Raw genomic sequence first — 14683 nt, 5'->3', positions numbered from 1 at the left:
AAAAGAGCTAACGTTTCGAGTCCGACGACTTTGACAAAGAATCATCGGACTCGAAACGTTAGCTCTTTTCTCGCCCTACAGATGCCGCCAGACCTGCTGAGATTTCCCAGCCTCTTCTCTTTCCTACTAGGTACATTGATGTCTTCTTTCACTTTCAGTGGGAATGGGTCTGCTGCCATGAGTTAGTGACAGTACGATTTACTCTATTCGTGCTTCCAGTCTGTCTGGTGAAGCTAGTAGTACTTGTCCCGTCATTTATCTTGCCTCAATGATTAATCCATCACTGAAGTGTTGTGACATGCCCACAAAGGAAACATGCATCAAGCCACAACAACAATGATCACTGTTACACCCAAGTCAGATTAAAGAGCAACTAAATGCTCATGCAGCAATGTATCTTCACATTTATCAAGCCAACAGAGATGAACAAAATACCATCTGTGCTGGTGGATTGGCCCACTAGACATGAGAGCAGAAGTTTCCTGCATGTAAATAACTCTTTGGCTTGGAGGTAAGCACAGGCTTGATCATTTTGCCACATGTGGAATTTTCTTAGAATTTGGACTAATTTGATGGCAGCAGAATGGACAGAGTGCAGAGCACCACGCGACAGACCCGAGGAGCTTAAAAGACGTAGCAGAGGGCGTAGTTTTGCAGACTTGGAGGGAATTAAACAGTGGTATTCCCCAGTGGTTCGCAATGGGATCACCACAGTTTTTCATATATCTAGATTATTGGGGTGGACTTGAGCACAATTTCAAAGTTTACCAAGAACATAAATCTTGGAAATGTAGCAAACATTGAGGAGGATCGCAACAGGCTTAGGGGGACATAGGCAGAATGGAGAAGTGCATAGAATCAGGCAGATGAAATTTAATGCGGAGAAGTTTGAAGCAATGCAGTTTGGTGGGAAGAATGGGAGGAAGCAATTTAAACTAAGCATTTTAACAAGTTTTAAGGAAGTGGAGTAACAAAGAGACCTGTCGATGTTTGGGAGCTCCAGGAGAAGTTGGGAAAAGTTGTTAGAAAAACATATGGGCTCCTTGTCTTTATTAATAGATGCATAGAATATAAAAGCAAGGAAGTAATGCTAAGGCTCAAAAAAAGATGCTGGTTGGGCCTCAGCTTGAGTACTGGACACGATAAGTTAGGAAGAATATCAAGACCATGAAGACAGCACAGAAGACATTTGCGATACGGGTACAAGGGATGAGGTACTTCAGTTATGAGGAGAGAGTGGAGAAGCTGGAATTGTTGTCCTTTGAGTAGATATGGTTAAGAGGAAATGTGATAGATGTGTTCAAAGTCATGAATGGTTTCCAAACAATAAGTGAGGAGAAATTGACTCCAGAGGCAGTGGATGGACAACCAGAAGACCCAGATTTAAAGTGTTTGGCTTAAAGAACCATAGGCGGTGGGAAAACTGTTTCCTCCCAAACAAACCAAGTTGTGATCAGGAATTGCAATGCCTGAAAGATAGTAGAAGCACAAATTCAATCGTAACTTTCAAAATGGAGTTGGATAACTACCTGAATGGAAATACTGATAGGGTGAAGTAGTGGGATCAATTGGATCACCGATTTAAAGAAAGTATGATGGGTCAAATAGCCCTTCTTTTGTACTGTTTAGGGATCTGGGCGAAATTCTCCGGTATCGGCGAGATGTCCACCGACTGGCGCCCAAAACGGCGCAAATCAGGCGGGCATCGCGCCGCCCCAAAGGTGCGGAATGCTCCGCATCTTGGGGGGCCAAGTCCCAACCTTAAGGGGCTAGACCCGCGCCGGACTAATTTCCGCCCCGCCAGCTGGCGGAAAAGGCCTTTGGTGCCCCGCCAGCTGGCGCGGAAATGACATCTCCGGGCGGCGCATGCGCGGGAGCGTTAGCGGTCGCTGACGGTATTCCCGTGCATGCGCAGTGGAGGGAGTCTCTTCCGCCTCCGCCATGGTGGAGACCATGGCGAAGGCAGAAGGGAAAGAGTGCCCCCATGGCACAGGCCCGCCCGCGGATCGGTGGGCCCCGATCGCGGGCCAGGCCACCGCGCCCCACCCAGGACCCCGGAGCCCACCCGCGCCGCCTTGTCCCGCCGGTAAGGTAGGTGGTTTAATCTACGCCGGCGGGACAGGCATTTTAGCAGCGGGACTTCGGCCCATCTGGGCCGGAGAATCGCGGGGGGGGGGGGCCCGCCAACCGGTGCGGCGCGATTCCCGCCCCCGCCGAATAACCGGTGCCGGAGAATTCGGCAACCGGCGGGGGCGGGATTCACGCCAGCCCCCGGCGGGGGGTCGGAGAATCTCGCCCCTGTTTAGCTCAGTTGGCTAAACAGCTGGTTCGTGATGCAGAGCGAGGCCAGCAGCGCGGGGTCAATTCCCGTACCTGTGGAGGTTATTCATGAAGACCCAGCCTTCTCAACCTCGCCCCTTGCCCGAGGTGTGATCCTCGGGTTAAACCACCACCCGGTCAGCTCTCCCCCTCAGAAGGGGTAAGCAGCCTATGGTCATCTGGGACTATGGTGACTTTACCTTACCTTTCGTACTGCATCATCCTATGATTCGATGAAAGGTGAACACCCGTTTCATTAATTTGTCCTTATGACCTCCACTTTCTTTCATTTGCAGGAAGAAATAGGAACAACATGTTTTGAAAACATACTAAAGGATGAACTATCCCAGCAAAAAAAAGCCAACTGCCTACATCCATGGAGAAGAATTATATTAAATAAACATTCATTTGATATAAGCACCGGTTATTGTTCCCATTGTAATGGAACAATACCAACAAATGCTGATAATCTGCACCATTTATAAGAGGACAGGTTAATGTTTCTGGGAAGTCACGCAATGATATATTAGGTTTATGTTACAAGTGTGCAGATGTACGACACGCAATACTCTGGGCACCTTTTCAACTGAAAATAAACCGGTAAAGCTCTGCTTCTGACGCAGTGTTAGCTTAAATTCTATTTTTTTGGGGAGGCGCCGTGGTTAGCACTACTGCCTCACGCCACCGAGGACCCAGGTTCAATCCCGGCCCCGGGTCACTGTCCGTGTGGAGTTTGCACATTCTCCCCGTGTCTGCGTGGGTCTCACCCCCACAACCCAAAAGATGTGCAGGGTCGGTGAATTGGCCACGTTACATTGCCCTACAATTGGAAAAAAATAAGTGGGTACTCCAAAAAAAGTTTTAAAAAGCTTAAATTCTCTTTTCGAGCAAAGAAAATCATCATTGCATTTCCATATTCTGTTAGGATGACATTACAATCATCTCCTTCAGTCTGCAATGTCACTTAAATTCTACTTTTAACTGTCAAAACCATTGTTTTCATTTTACAAAGACAGCAGGGAATGACTATAATGTTGTCACTTAATCACTAGATCTTTATGCTACCTATTACCATTTGGTTTTTGCCTATAATTGCTGTTATTTGAGCTCCGCCAAGTAATACATGATTTGATTCATTACAAATTGTTCACAAATTTAGTCATATTTTTGTAATATGCGCAAAATAAGTGATCAGAAACAATGATACTTATAAACTTTAAAATATCTATTGCACGTTTTTAATGTACATAACAGCATGAACATTCAGAATGAACCTACTGCAACCTCAGGATCTTGTGCCCCAATGACACGCTATTGCTTTCATGTTCTTGCACAGGACATTGTCCAATATGTGGCGAGCTGCTAATAGTTTTTTTTAAAAGTATTTTTATTAAGGTTTTGCAGAATTTTTCATAATAAAACAGTAGTAACAATAATAACAAAACAAACTAGAGTGAACATTAACATAGTGTAAAAAGAGAATATACAATAACAATTAAATAGACATTCCCCCCGCCCCCCCACACAGATTGCTGCTGCTGACATTTTAATTTTCCCCGAGAAAGTCGACGAACGGCTGCCACCTCCGAGAGAACCCTAGCGTAGACTCTCTTAAGGCAAACTTTATTTTCTCGAGGCTGAGAAACCCAGCCATGTCGTTAACCCAAGTCTCTACACTCGGGGGCTTCGAGTCCCTCCACGTTAATAAAATCCGTCTCCGGGCTACTAGGGAGGCAAAGGACAAGGCGTTGGCCTCTTTCGCCCCCTGGACTCCCGGGTCTTCTGACACTCCAAAGATCACTATCTCTGGACTCGGCACCACCCGTGTGTTAAGCACCTTGGACATTGCCCTCGCGAACCCTTGCCAGAACTCTCTAAGCTCCAGGCATGCCCAAAACATGTGGACATGGTTTTCAGGGCTGCCCTTGCACCTCATACAAGTCTTCTACCCCAAAAAACGTGCTCATTCTCGCTGCCGTAATGTGTGTCCGGTGGACCACCTTAAATTGAATTAGACTGAGCCTGGCACATGATGAGGAGGAATTAAACCTGCCAGGACCTCTGCCCACAGACTCCCCTTCCAACTCCTCACCTAGCTCCTCCTCCCACTTGCCCTTGATCTCCTCCACCGGGGTTTCCTACGCCTCCTATAGTTCCTGGTAGATATCCGACACCTTCCCCTCCCCTGTTAAGTAATGGGTTAAGAGACATTGCAATTAGTTGTCTCATTTATGTTAAGTATCCATTAATTGACACTGATATGTAAAGGGGCTTCAGGTGGACTCTGTCAGGTGATGTGCAGTGAGAGTTTTGTGCAAAGGCTGTTGGAATGAAATAAATGTGTGTTTGTGAAAAAGAAACAGAACTTTAGACTCTTCGTATCACAGCAACTAAAATGTCTAACAATTGGTAGCAGAGGATGGTTGCTGTGTAAATGTGAAGGGTTGAAAGATACAACTTTTCCAGATCAAACCAAGGGGTGAGTGAGAAAAGAAAAAATAAAATAAAGGGATATATGGCTGAACCGAGGATAAAGATGGCTGGATATGACTATCCTCCCTTATTTTCTGAAAGGGAATCATACGACCAATGGAGAAGTGCAGTACAAAGAACAAAGAACAAAGAAATGTACAGCACAGGAACAGGCCCTTCGGCCCTCCAAGCCCGTGCCGACCATACTGCCCGACTAAACTACAATCTTCTACACAGTTATGTGGACTAAGGTAACTGCTTTGGGAAAGAGAAAACAAGGTATGGCATTGGCTATTTCTCTACTATATGGCAGTAAAATCCAAAACAAAGTGCTTTCTGAGCTGGAATTGGAAGAGTTAGACTCAGAATAAGGTCTGGAGACTTTATTACATTATATGGATAAGATTTATAAGAAAGATGACTTTTTTTTAATAAATATTTTATTGAAAATTTTTGGTCAACCAACACAGTACATTGTGCATCCTTTACACAACATTATAACAATACAGATAATAATGACCTATTTTATAAACAAAAAATGAATAAATAATAAATAACAAAAATGAAAACTAACCCTAATTGGCAACTGCCTTATCACAAGTAACACTCTCCAAAAATATAATTTAACAGTCCAATATATAATTATCTGTCGCAACGACCTATACATATTACACAGTATATATTAACAACCCTGAGAGTCCTTCTGGTTCCTCCTCCCCCCCCGCCCCCCCCCTCTCTCTTCCCCCCCCCACCCCCCCCCGATCCTGGGCTGCTGCTGCCTTCTTTTTTCCATTCCATCTATCTTTCTGCGAGGTATTCGACGAACGGTTGCCACCGCCTGGTGAACCCTTGAGCCGACCCCCTTAGAACGAACTTAATCCGCTCTAGCTTTATAAACCCTGCCATGTCATTTAACCAGGTCTCCACCCCCGGGGGCTTGGCTTCTTTCCACATTAACAATATCCTGCGCCGGGCTACTAGGGACGCAAAGGCCAAAACATCGGCCTCTCTCGCCTCCTGCACTCCCGGCTCTTGTGCAACCCCAAATATAGCCAACCCCCAGCTTGGTTCGACCCGGACCCCCACTACTTTTGAAAGCACCTTTGTCACCCCCATCCAAAACCCCTGTATTGCCGGGCATGACCAAAACATATGGGTATGATTCGCTGGGCTTCTCGAGCACCTCGCACACCTATCCTCCACCCCAAAAAATTTACTGAGCCGTGCTCCAGTCATATGCGCCCTGTGTAATACCTTAAACTGAATCAGGCTTAGCCTGGCACACGAGGACGACGAGTTTACCCTGCTTAGGGCATCTGCCCACAGCCCCTCCTCGATCTCCTCCCCCAGCTCTTCTTCCCATTTCCCTTTTAGTTCATCTACCATAGTCTCCCCTTCGTCCCTCATTTCCCAATATATATCTGACACCTTACCATCCCCCACCCATGTCTTTGAGATCACTCTGTCCTGCACCTCTTGTGTCGGGAGCTGCGGGAATTCCCTCACCTGTTACCTCGCAAAAGCCCTCAGTTGCATATACCTGAATGCATTCCCTTGGGGCAACCCATATTTCTCGGTCAGCGCTCCCAGACTCGCGAACTTCCCATCCACAAACAGATCTTTCAGTTGCGTTATTCCTGCTCTTTGCCACATTCCATATCCCCCATCCATTCCCCCCGGGGCAAACCTATGGTTGTTTCTTATCGGGGACCCCCCCAAGGCTCCAGTCTTTCCCCTATGCCGTCTCCACTGTCCCCAAATCTTCAGTGTAGCCACCACCACCGGGCTTGTGGTGTAGTTCCTCGGTGAGAACGGCAATGGGGCTGTCACCATAGCCTGTAGGCTAGTCCCCCTACAGGACGCCCTCTCTAATCTCTTCCACGCCGCTCCCTCCTCCTCTCCCATCCACTTACTCACCATTGAAATATTAGCGGCCCAATAATACTCACTTAGGCTCGGTAGTGCCAGCCCCCCCCTATCCCTGCTACGCTGTAAGAATCCCTTCCTCACTCTCGGGGTCTTCCCGGCCCACACAAAACCCATGATGCTCTTTTCAATCCTTTTTTAAAAAAGCCTTCGTGACCACCACCGGGAAGCACTGAAACACAAAGAGGAATCTCGGGAGGACCACCATCTTAACCGCCTGCACCCTCCCTGCCAGTGACAGGGATACCATATCCCATCTCTTGAAATCCTCCTCCATTTGTTCCACCAACCGCGTTAAATTTGACCTATGCAATGTGCCCCAATTCTTGGCTATCTGGATCCCCAGGTAACGAAAGTCCCTTGTTACCTTCCTCAACGGTAGGTCCTCTATTTCTCTACTCTGCTCCCCTGGATGCACCACAAACAACTCACTTTTCCCCATGTTCAATTTATACCCTGAAAAATCCCCAAACTCCCCAAGTATCCGCATTATTTCTGGCATCCCCTCCGCCGGGTCTGCCACGTATAGTAGCAAATCGTCCGCATACAAAGATACCCGGTGTTCTTCTCCTCCTCTAAGTACTCCCCTCCACTTCTTGGAACCCCTCAACGCTATCGCCAGGGGCTCAATCGCCAGTGCAAACAATAATGGGGACAGAGGGCATCCCTGCCTTGTCCCTCTATGGAGCCGAAAATATGCAGATCCCCGTCCATTCGTGACCATGCTCGCCATCGGGGCCCTATACAACAGCTGCACCCATCTAATATACCCCTCTCCAAAACCAAATCTCCTCAACACCTACCACAAATAATCCCACTCCACTCTATCAAATGCTTTCTCGGCATCCATCGCCACTACTATCTCCGTTTCCCCCTCTGGTGGGGCCATCATCATTACCCCTAACAGCCTCCGTATATTCGTGTTCAGCTGTCTCCCCTTCACAAACCCAGTTTGGTCCTCGTGGACCACCCCCGGGACACATTCCTCTATTCTCATTGCCATTACCTTGGCCAGGATCTTGGCATCTACATTTAGGAGGGAAATAGGTCTATAGGACCCGCATTGTAGCGGGTTCTTTTCCTTCTTTAAGAGAAGCGATATCGTTGCTTCAGACATAGTCGGGGGCAGTTGTCCCCTTTCCTTTGCCTCATTGAAGGTCCTCGTCAATACCGGGGCGAGCAAGTCCACATATTTTCTATAGAATTCGACTGGGAATCCATCCGGTCCCGGGGCATTTCCCGCCTGCATGCTCCTAATTCCTTTCACCACTTCTTCTACCTCGATCTGTGCTCCCAGTCCCACCCTTTCCTGCTCTTCCACCTTGGGAAATTCCAGCCGATCCAAGAAGCCCATCATTCTCTCCCTCCCATCCGGGGGTTGAGCTTCATATAATTTTTTATAAAATGTCTTGAACACTCCATTCACTCTCTCCGCTCCCCGCTCCATCTCTCCTTCCTCATCCCTCACTCCCCCTATTTCCCTCGCTGCTCCCCTTTTCCTCAATTGGTGTGCCAGTAACCTGCTCGCCTTCTCCCCATATTCGTACTGTACACCCTGTGCCTTCCTCCATTGTGCCTCTGCAGTGCCCGTAGTCAGCAAGTCAAATTCTACATGTAGCCTTTGCCTTTGCCTGTACAGTCCCTCCTCCAGTGCTTCCGCGTATTGTCTGTCCACCCTCAAAAGTTCTTGCAGCAACCGCTCCCGTTCCTTACTCTCCTGCTTCCCTTTATGTGCCCTTATTGATATCAGCTCCCCTCTAACCACCGCCTTCAACGCCTCCCAGACCACTCCCACCTGGACCTCCCCATTATCATTGAGTTCCAAGTACTTTTCAATGCACCCCCTCACCCTTAGACACACACCCTCATCTGCCATTAGTCCCATGTCCATTCTCCAGGGTGGGCGCCCTCCTGTTTCCTCCCCTATCTCCAAGTCTACCCAGTGTGGAGCGTGATCCGAAATGGCTATAGCCGTATACTCCGTTCCCCTCACCTTCGGGATCAACGCCCTTCCCAGCACAAAAAAGTCTATTCGCGAGTAGACTTTATGGACATAGGAGAAAAACGAGAACTCCTTACTCCTAGGTCTGCTAAATCTCCATGGGTCTACACCTCCCATCTGCTCCATAAAATCTTTAAGTACCTTGGCTGCTGCCGGCCTCCTTCCAGTCCTGGACTTCGACCTATCCAGCCCTGGTTCCAACACCGTATTAAAATCTCCCCCCATTATCAGCTTTCCCATCTCTAGGTCCGGAATGCGTCCTAGCATCCGCCTCATAAAATTGGCATCATCCCAGTTCGGGGCATATACGTTTACCAAAACCACCGTCTCCCCCTGTAGTTTGCCACTCACCATCACGTATCTGCCCCCGTTATCCGCCACTATAGTCTTTGCCTCGAACATTACCCGCTTCCCCACTAATATAGCCACCCCCCTGTTTTTCGCATCTAGCCGCGAATGGAACACCTGCCCCACCCATCCTTTGCGTAGCCTAACCTGGTCTATCAGTTTCAGGTGCATTTCCTGTAACATAACCACATCTGCCTTAAGTTTCTTAAGGTGTGCGAGTACCCTTGCCCTCTTTATCGGCCCGTTCAGCCCTCTCACGTTCCACGTGATCAGCCGGGTTGGGGGGCTTCCTACCCACCCCCCCTTGTCGATTAGCCATCCCCTTTTTCCAGCTCCTCACCCGGTTCCCACGCAGCTGTATCTCCCCCAGGCGGTGCCCCCCCCGCCCATCCCCTCCCATACCAGCTCCCCCCTCTCCCCAGCAGCAGCAACCCAGTAATTCCCCCCTCCCACCCCCCCCGCTAGATCCCCCGCTAGCGTAATTACTCCCCCCATGTTGCTCCCAGAAGTCAGCAAACTCTGGCCGACCTCGGCTTCCCCCCGTGACCTTGGCTCGCACCGTGCGACGCCCCCTCCTTCCTGCTTCTCTATTCCCGCCATGATTATCATAGCGCGGGAACCAAGCTCGCGCTTTTCCCTTGTCCCCGCCCCAAATGGCCAACGCCCCATCTCCTCCACCTCCCCTCCTCCCCCCATCACCACCTGTGGAAGAGAGAAAAGTTACCACATCGCAGGATTAGTACATAAAACTCCTCTTTCCCCCCATTTTTAACCCCCCTCTTCGCCCCCCACATTCGCCCCACCACTTTGTTCAAACGTTCTTTTTAATAACCCGCTCATTCCAGTTTTTCTTCCACGATAAAAGTCCACGCTTCATCCGCCGTCTCAAAGTAGTGGTGCCTCCCTCGATATGTGACCCACAGTCTTGCCGGTTGCAGCATTCCAAATTTTATCTTCTTTTTATGAAGCACCGCCTTGGCCCGATTAAAGCTCGCCCTCCTTCTCGCCACCTCCGCACTCCAGTCTTGATAAACGCGGATCACCGCGTTCTCCCATTTACTGCTCCGAGTTTTCTTTGCCCATCTAAGGACCATTTCTCTATCCTTAAAATGGAGGAATCTCACCACTATGGCTCTGGGAATTTCTCCTGCTCTCGGTCCTCGCACCATCACTCGGTATGCTCCCTCCACCTCCAACGGACCCGCCGGGGCCTCCGCTCCCATTAACAAGTGCAGCATCGTGCTCACATATGCCCCGACGTCCGCTCCCTCCGCACCTTCAGGAAGACCAAGAATCCTCAGGTTGTTCCTCCTTGCGTTGTTCTCCAGTGCCTCCAACCTTTCCACACATCGTTTCTGATGTGCCTCATGCGTCTCCGTCTTCACCACCAGGCCCTGTATGTCGTCCTCATTCTCGGCTGCCTTTGCCTTCACGACCCGAAGCTCCCGCTCCTGGGTCTTTTGTTCCTCCTTTAGCCCTTCGATCGCCTGTAGTATCGGGGCCAACAGCTCTTTCTTCATTTCCTTTTTGAGCTCTTCCACACAGCATTTCAAGAACTCTTGTTGTTCAGGGCCCCATGTTAAACTGCTACCTTCCGATGCCATCTTGGTTTTTGCTTGCCTTCCTTGCCCCTAACTTAGTCTGTCCAATTTCCAGTCCAATATATTTAAATGCACCGGAAGCTTGACTTCCAACCCTGAATTCTTTCCTCAAACCAGAGATTACAATAGCTTCAAAATCACTAGTCCCACCCCACAAAAAATCATCGACATGCATCATAAAAATGCCAGAAAGATTTCCTTTATAGTGCCAGTAAAACATTGCAGGACCTGCTTTCAACTGGCAACAGCCTAACTTTACCAAAACTGACCTTACCGAAAAATACTAGACTCTAGATGCATCTTTTAATCCATATACACATTTGTTCAACTTCCAGAGTACCCCTTCTGTGTTAGCTGCTTCTTTAGGAAGACGGAGAAAAATGTCTCTCTGGAGCTGATGCCCCTGCAAAAAGGCAGCTTTTATATCTATAGATTTGCATTCCCGTGCCTTTGTGGCTAATAGAGCCAAGAAGATCTTTAAAATAACCTTTCCTGCTGTAGGTGAATCTACCCTTAAATCCTGATCTTCTAAATTTTCTTCAAAACCCCTTGCCACACGCCTGGCCTTTGCCTTATGAGTTCCATCTGGAAGAATCTTTTCTGTGCAAATCCATCTGTTTAGCACAGGGCCAAATCACTGGCTTTGAAAGCAGTCCAAGGCAGGTCAGCAGCACGGTTCAATTCCCGTAACAGCCTCCCCGAACAGGTGCCGGAATGTGGCGACTTGGAGCTTTTCACAGTAACTTCATTGAAGCCGACTTGTGACAATAAGCGATTTTCATTTCATTACAGGGCTGGTTTAGCACACTGGGCTAAATCGCTGGCTTTTAAAGCAGACCAAGGCAGGCCAGCAGCACGGTTCAATTCCTGTGCCAGCCTCCCCGAACAGGCGCCGGAATGTAGCGACTAGGGGCTTTTCACAGTAACTTCATTTGAAGCCTACTTGTGACAATAAGCGATTTTCATTTTTCATCTGTGGGATAGAGCTCTTTGTCCCCTATCCGGTACTTCCGTGTATACCCCAAATTCACTCCAACTATGCAATTCTTGCTGTTTAGCTTCTTTGATACCTTTTTAATCTAATTTATTTGGAGTCACCAAAATCTCACGTGTATGTGGGCTTGTACTCCTATTAGTATTCGTAGTCTTATTCACGTTCCGAGATCTTGATAAACTACGTCCCCTCTCCCGCCTGGTATCTCGTTCTGTACTGCTACTGCTTGATCTTTCCCTTCTGCTGTGGGATGTCCATTCAACAGTTCTCAACCTTTTCCTGCGGACCTGTTCACTATCCGATGTACTGTCTGAATTGGCACTGCGTTTCTGTGCCCTCCATTTTTGAACTTCGTTTTCCCAATCCATTGTCTTGACTCCTTCCCCTGAATGCTGTACATTCAACCAATGTTATACTTTCCAGTGGCCTTCCCTGCTCTACTAATAACAGTTGCATCCTTCCATTGACTAGACCCTTCAGGCAAGTATGTCACTTTTGTACCAACTTTTGGCAGTTGCCCTTTCGGAAAAATGGCCTGTTCTAATTCATCAGAAGTGTTGTGTTCCTCCACAGAAGCCCTGTCTATATCTGTTAATTGTTCCTCATAGTTCTGTAACACATGCGTACCAGATGACTCTGGTTCCTCGTCATGTCTGTTTGCTTTGTCTAAATTTGAAAATTTGAAATCTGCACCCATTTTCCTTGATGAATGTACCCTCACAGTTTAATTACCATGTTGCAAAATAATTGTTTTGCCATCTATGCCTATGATCTTCCCTGGGCCTTTCCATTCATTAGAATTGTCTCTCTTATACTATACCATGCCTCCTTGCTGAAAAGCAGCATCTGATGGCCGTACGTTATGTCTTAAAGCTCTACGAATTCTTTCAGAGAGTTCTGCTTCCAAAAAAGCTTTTCTACTGCTATGTAATGCATTTAAATGTTCAGCAAAACCAGAGCTAATTGTAGTCCCCTCCCAAGCTGGAGGCTGGTCATCCAAAATGGACGGAATTTTAGGATTTCTACCAAACACTAAGGACTATAGCCCCCAACCATCTGCAATGAATTATTTGCATGTACTGCCCATGCTAAAGCTGAATTTAGCCTGCAATTTGGTCGATCTGCCAAAATTCTCCGAAGCATGTCATCGATGACAGCATGATTTATTTCACAGACACCATTACTAAATGGGCTTTCTGCAGCCGTATTCATAACTCTGTTATTCATGTTTTCACACATATCCCTAAACTCACCATTAGCAAATTCTCCCCCATTGTTCGTAAAGAATTTTGCCGGTGGACCCATTCCTGTCCCTATCCATTTTTCTACGATTTGATCCAGAATTACTCTCTTTTCTTTACTTCGTACAATCGTTGATTGACTAAATCTGGTTGCTAAATCTACAAAATGCAAAATAAATATATTATTTGCTTTATCCCAGATCTTAAGGTCCATGGCCACCGAGGAGACGGATGTGCAAATTGCCGATGCAGTTTTAATACCACAAGCTTTTTATCAGCTAAAGTCCCATTTTCAACTGCCATTAACACATCCTTAACCACTCTACTTGAAATATTATTTGTCAGTAATGGAATACAATAGTGTCCTGACTGTGTAAATTGTAAGTCCACTGTCTTTCCAAAAACTGTTGCCTTCTCCTGTTCCATATCCAGTTTCATTGGTGCTTTCTTCATCGACGGTCTGCTCCGAAGCAAAGGTATCTCACTTGATACAACATCTGTGCTAATGAAATGATTCACTCCGGCAATATTGCAAGGGATCACCATTCTTTTCAGCGACTTCAGAGTATTATCATCCCCAAACCTGAAACTTGTGGAACTTTCAAATTCCTTAACCTTGTTACGATTTTCAGCATTCAAAGAGTCCAGGTAACATTTTAACCAGTGAATTCCACACACAGTAGATGTGCAGCCACTGTCCAATACAGCACAGTTGAAGGATTCTGCAACCAACACCCTCATTACCGGCGTAAAACTGCTTGTCAATAGGACAATGCCTTCTTTCTGGTCACTATCTTTTTCCTCTTCTGACTCTTCCATGTCATGTGTCGCTTCAAACATTCTATCATAACCAGTTGGACAGTTGAAAGCATAATGGTATTGAGAGTCACATCAAAAACATCGATTTATCATGCCCAGGCATTCCTGGGGTTCATCTTCCTATTGTAGGTTCTAACTGGGTTTCTGTCTTCATAAGTTCCTTGTCTCGGTCTCCTTCTATAGTCTTGAGCCCTGTTCGTAGCCATATGATTTCGCCATCCTGTTAGGAGTGTATCTTCCATATTCTGCCTTATTGCAGGCTGACCTATTTGGGTCATCAGAGCCATCGGAATCGAATGTTTCCCCAGAAACTTTTGTAAAGCTTTTGTCATCTGTTCGACTAAGGTATCCTTATCAGTAAACTGAACTCAGTCAAGTAATTTAAAGGCCAACACAGACTGTGGAAATTCCAGGTTGGTTTCAGCAGCCTTTTATATAGTCTGCCAAATTCCATTATATAGTCTTCCATGGAGATATCCTCCATTTTCCGGAACTTATCAAAATCCGACCATGCTTCATACGCACTTAACAAGTCATCTTTCGAGACTTCCGGGTGCGGCGATGACCAGCTGAGTCGCACGTTTTGGCAGCTCCCGGTGAAACGGACTTTTGGGCTCTTGATAGGAGCCCCAACGGCAATTTGGACGGCTAAAAACACTGTGCGGTAAACCAGAAGGGAATGCCCCCTGGATACGGATGGAAAAAGGAGGAGAAAGTGGCCGGATTGCAGTGGATCCTTTAGAACAGCAATCTTATTTGGAAAGCATCACCCCAATAGCAATTAGTTGTGGCCAAGTTTCACAAAAAGATGCAATGGTTTCAAAGATAGAAAAAGAGCAACTGCGAAGTTTAATTGGACAACTGAACTGGTTAGGTAGACAGACTAGACCAAACGTGAGTTTTGATGTCTTAGAGTTGAGTACAAAAATGAATGATCCCAAAGTGGAAGACATAATAAGAG

Source organism: Scyliorhinus torazame, chromosome 19 (genome assembly GCF_047496885.1).
Source record: "Scyliorhinus torazame isolate Kashiwa2021f chromosome 19, sScyTor2.1, whole genome shotgun sequence".
Lineage (NCBI taxonomy): Eukaryota > Metazoa > Chordata > Chondrichthyes > Carcharhiniformes > Scyliorhinidae > Scyliorhinus > Scyliorhinus torazame.
Note: the sequence above shows the minus strand (reverse complement) of the source record.